The sequence below is a fragment of the Apium graveolens genome, chromosome 2 (genome assembly GCF_009905375.1).
Source record: "Apium graveolens cultivar Ventura chromosome 2, ASM990537v1, whole genome shotgun sequence".
Classification (NCBI taxonomy): domain Eukaryota; kingdom Viridiplantae; phylum Streptophyta; class Magnoliopsida; order Apiales; family Apiaceae; genus Apium; species Apium graveolens.
This window is the reverse complement of record NC_133648.1, coordinates 174,137,359-174,142,435: the sequence shown is the minus strand read 5'-3', so window position 1 is coordinate 174,142,435 and position 5,077 is coordinate 174,137,359. Positions and strand designations below refer to the sequence as shown.

The following is a 5,077-nucleotide window of genomic DNA, read 5'->3' as shown; positions in this document are numbered from 1 at the left end:
TGAAGCTATGCTGCAATAGCTGTAGTTGCATCAACTTCCAGTATCCCTGCTACCTTCCCAGGCATCATCCTTTGAGTTGGGTTTTGATACTCATTTGCAGCCATAGTTTCAATGAGATTATAGGCCTCAGTATAGGTTTTGGCCCACAAGGCGCCTCCAGACGCTGCATCGAGCATGGGCCAAGATTGGGCCCCTAAACCATTGTAGAAACCAGTGATCACCATCCAGTCAGGCATACCATGATGTGGACACTTTCTCAACATCTCCTTGAAGCGCTCCCAAGCTTCGCATATAGATTCTCCTTATTGTTACGCAAACTGAGTAAGAGCACTCCTCATAGCTGCAGTCTTGGCCATTGGATAGAACTTCACCAGAAACTTTTGCGCAAGATCTTCCCAAGTAGTGATGGATCCACCTGGTAAAGAATATAACCAGTCCTCAGGTTTGTCCCTCAGAGAGAATGGGAAAAGCCTCAGCTTGATAGCCTCATTAGTAACACCATTATATTTGAAAGTACTACAGATCTCGAAAAAATTCCTGATATGCATGTTGGGATCTTCAGTCGCAGCACCTCCGAAAGAAACAGAATTATGCACCATCTGAATAGTGCCCGACTTGATTTCAAAAGTATTGGCCTGAATAGCCGGATGAATGATGTTTGATTGAATGTCATCAATTTTAGGCCGAGAAAAGTCCATAAGAGCTGGATCAGCTTGAACTATACGATCACCCATTGTTTCAGGTTCTTTCTTTTCACTCTCTTTATCCGAATCTTCAAAAACTATCTTCTCCGAAAAGTCAAAAGTTGTATCTGTCTCCTCAGCTTTATCCAGATTCCTCTTGCGAGTGCGAGAACATTTTTGCATAAACGCTCGCTAGAGTACCTAAAACACAACCGGAAGCAGTAAATAACAAGTCTTAATCAATGAATCCTAATGGCCACTGATGGCAAGTACATAAACTAAACTAATTAACACCGAGTCCCCGATAGCGGCGCCGAAAACTTGTTAGGCGCCGAAAACTTGTTAGGCACAAAGCATGCACTAAATAATTCATGCAAGTATACGCGTTCGCAAGTAATATAGAATGATTTCTAGTTCTTTCCCACAGAGACTCTGATTAATTATATTTAATTAACACTTACTCACCAATGTATGATTATTTTCAATGTCAAGACAATTAACAATTAAGATTGATTAACTAATATTAAATACAAGAATTAAATACTTGAATTAACAATATAAAACACATATGAGATCATAACTTCATTACTACTTCATTCAATAGTTGTTGTTATTATCCTTAGCATGTAATGGTGATAATATTAATCGAACAACATGAAACTGATAAATGCCAACTTTCGTTGTACGAATACCATTCTACCAAGCATCCACAATTAAGATAGAAGTTGAATAGGCATCAATTATGTTGAGACCCGATATGTCTACAGAATTTGACAACATAAAGATTTAAGCGCAAGTTATTCATTATGATTACACAGGGCAAGTAAAACGGTTAGAGTTACCCACTAATCATGCATACAATACATGAACCTATGCTAGCATGGCAAGTTCTAAATCTCAAGATTCACTGTCACTTCACAAGAGATTAACACACTACCTTACATGTTCGTGACGCACATAAGACAAATAAACACAACTTATGCTAGATATAATACAATCACTACATACCAAGGTATTAAACAATTAACTAAAGAAATCCATAGTAAATCCGCTAAGATCCCATGATCACAATTAGCCCATAATAGAACTCATCGTCACCATGGGTTCATATGAAAATATGATAAAACACAACGATATAAACTAATAAAAATACTTAATAAACAATGAAGTACGTCACAAGAGTATTAAGGTTCAAAGAGTAAAGAAAACTAGCATCCACAGTTACAACGAATTAAAAGAATCACAAGATAAACATATGCTTCCTCTTCTTCATTGTTGCATGCTAAAACGGTCTTCGCAATCTTCTTTCTTTCGCTCTCGATTATCTTCTCTTTGAAAACATCTTCCAAGATTGTTTATATAATAACCCAAAAGAACCAACGCTAACAGAAACCTAATAGAACTCGAATTCTAAAAATCAGATTCTGAAAATCCGCACCTAGGCGGCGGCCTCCTCCTTCCAGGAGGGCGCCTGCTACCAGGCGGTCGCCTGCTCTCAGCAATCGGGCGCCTGCAACCCTTCTGGAAAAATTATTATTTTGCTTCTCTTTTTGGTGAATTCTTCGCACATCAACCCGGGACTGACTACAAGCACTTCCTTAAGCTTATTTTGATCAAATCCACCTATCTAAGCAAGTTATACCCTGAAATACAAAAACAATAGAAACATGCATCAAATACATAAAATATTCAAGTTCAAGACACCAATTCAAGCCGTTCTGAGACGCTCTAAGTGTTATAAAATGCCACTTATCAATATTACTCATATATTACCTATATCATGGCATTTTATAAAGTTTCTTTATCATCCTTTTGATTCCACTTTCTTTCCTATTTCTGTTCTTCATTCTCATAGCTCGTTCAAAACCGAACTCTTGATATTAATACTCATTTTGATGTCATATCAAATTAGAAATCAATACGAACTTTGATGCTCACAACATCCCATACTGAAGTAAACATCAATCATCTATATTAATACCACTTTTGATATTTAACAACAACCTAAGTATCACCATCAATCAGGAACTGAATTAAAACTGTATCTCACATTTTATTCAGAACAGAAATACTTAATAAATCATTTATTGTATGATTATCAAAACTATTTAGAAACCAGACGACCTTTCGTAAAACTTTATTGCAGATGATAAAATCTCTTTGACTGTTTAATAAAATCCATATTGGTATACTTACTAATCTCTTCTTTATTCAACCTCCCTTCTTCCTTTCCTTCCTTCCTTCTCTTTGCTCTATCTTAAATCTTTAGTTCTTGAAAACATTTCTCTCACTTGTCCACACAAATAATTTTCTATTTCTCTTGTCCATTAAAAAGGGCATATTCATCCAAGTAAAGCTTCACACACTTGCAGCAATTTCTGAATTATATTGGTGTCCTTACCTTCTCCAAATTCCTCATTGCTTTGATTTCGGATTTGAAGGTCACATCAAACTTTGACTTAATCTAATTGGAATCGATTTCCATCTAACTGACCATTAATTGGTAAAATTAACCAATTAACTCACTTAATTGATCAATTACACCAAGTGATGACTAGATAATGAAATCAAAGACCAATTATATATAGTCGGATTGGTTGTAACAACCTTTCTCAAGAGCCGAGATCATAATTGTTTGGAGTATCAACATGAATATCAATAACACACGGAAGTATACTTTCTATTTTTAAAAGTAGGGTATTTTCCGAAAATTTGGGCAGCATCTCCTTTATATTATTGATTATCAGTCGGACTTAAGCCGACACTAACAATCAATCAAACAACCAATAATCAATCCACAAGTGTACCAACCAGCTGCCACCTGCCAAACTCACCATTTCACCACCACATATAATACTAGCCAGTATAACCCATATTTTTAGTTCAACTTAAGATTATAGCGAACAATTCTTATTATACCATACCTTTTCTCATATCTTTCGATTATAACTGAATATCACTAATGAGTACCAATACAAATTATTCTAGAATTCTTCTAGTTCATGTTTCAATTCAAGCTCTCTAATTAAAAATTCACTTATCCTTGACAATGTACACTTGTTCTTATTAGTTAACTTGTTCAACTTCTGGTAACTAGCACCTGGTCTCAACCAACACTATAATAATCTTATAAAAGAATTCAATTGGTTTTAAAAAGCAATACTTCTTAATAATTGTTGTAGTTAAAACACCATATCTTCATCTCCATTTATGTCTTTCCATACTAAACCTTCTTCACTGGCTCAGTTATGAGCGTCAATTTACCATAACTCACTAACTTGAGTGGGAAAGCCCAACTATTCCTTGAAGAACACCCTTGAAGTTTATTCGTAACTAGAACTTATTCGATCTTGAATCTTCATGACAAATATCTTCCACATGATTGAGGTATGCTTCATCTTCACAATGCATTAATCGATTATTTGATTATTATTAAAAATTTATTCACTTGCTTCTGTTGTCCAATCAATCATTTTCCTTATTCGATATACGCAGCTTTACTTTCTTATTCCTCTGGTTAATTTACCTCATACGGTTCGCTAACTACTCCAATTCATGCCAAAATCTCATACTTGTAACGTATCATGTATACAGATTTCTGCTTCTGATTTGATGTCCTCGCAACAACCGTGTTATCGATATAATAGTTCTTCTCTGCATGTAAATGTCCACCATTTATTGGCTTGCAATTATCCACACTCATCACATAACTCCATCCGCTACACAGGTTCATTTCACTTCCTTTTAAAACATTCAAAGAAGAGACTTTATATAATAATGGAATTTTTGTATACAATTCTGATTGGAAACCTTTTGTTAGGGATAACGGTACAAGGAAATAATCGGAATGATCCATAAATCAATAAATCATAATTGAAGAGGAAAGAATTAATGATGATTTGGATATGAGTGAGACAACCATATTTATACTCAAGATGGCCAGTCTTTCATAATATATGGTATACAGCCCATGATTAGGTTGCATCCCACTAGACTCTTCGTTATTCTGACAAAGAGTCATACCATCACACTGTTTGTCTCAATTAGAAAGAGATATTTGGAGGAAAAATGATTTAAAAGGGATTCAAAAAAAATTCCTTATCACCTCATAGAACTTATGATGAAGAAAATTCATACTTTATTCAGGAATCAGGAGATTATACACTAGAATAGTTTAGAAAAGAATAATATCATTGGTCGTCATTACTATATGAGCTGGTTGTCGTCCTTCTCAACTACCACAAGGAATTTAATTTGGAAAACAATCAGATAAGAGCCCATTTATTTCCATATATCTTTTACCTCTTAGGGGTCCATTTTACCTTTATTGGTCGACAAAACTCCAGTTACCGTTGCATATTATATTATTCATAACTTCATTTCTAGTTTCCCAT

At 34.9% G+C, this 5,077-nt stretch overlaps 1 non-coding gene across 1 annotated transcript; it reads left to right on the top strand.

The window, feature by feature from the left end:
* The first annotated feature begins 234 nt into the window (after nt 1-234).
* On the top strand, nt 235-341 carry LOC141709686 (small nucleolar RNA R71). The gene has a single exon (XR_012570251.1). It is a non-coding gene; the product is annotated as a small nucleolar RNA R71 (small nucleolar RNA).
* The last annotated feature ends 4,736 nt before the right edge of the window (nt 342-5,077 follow it).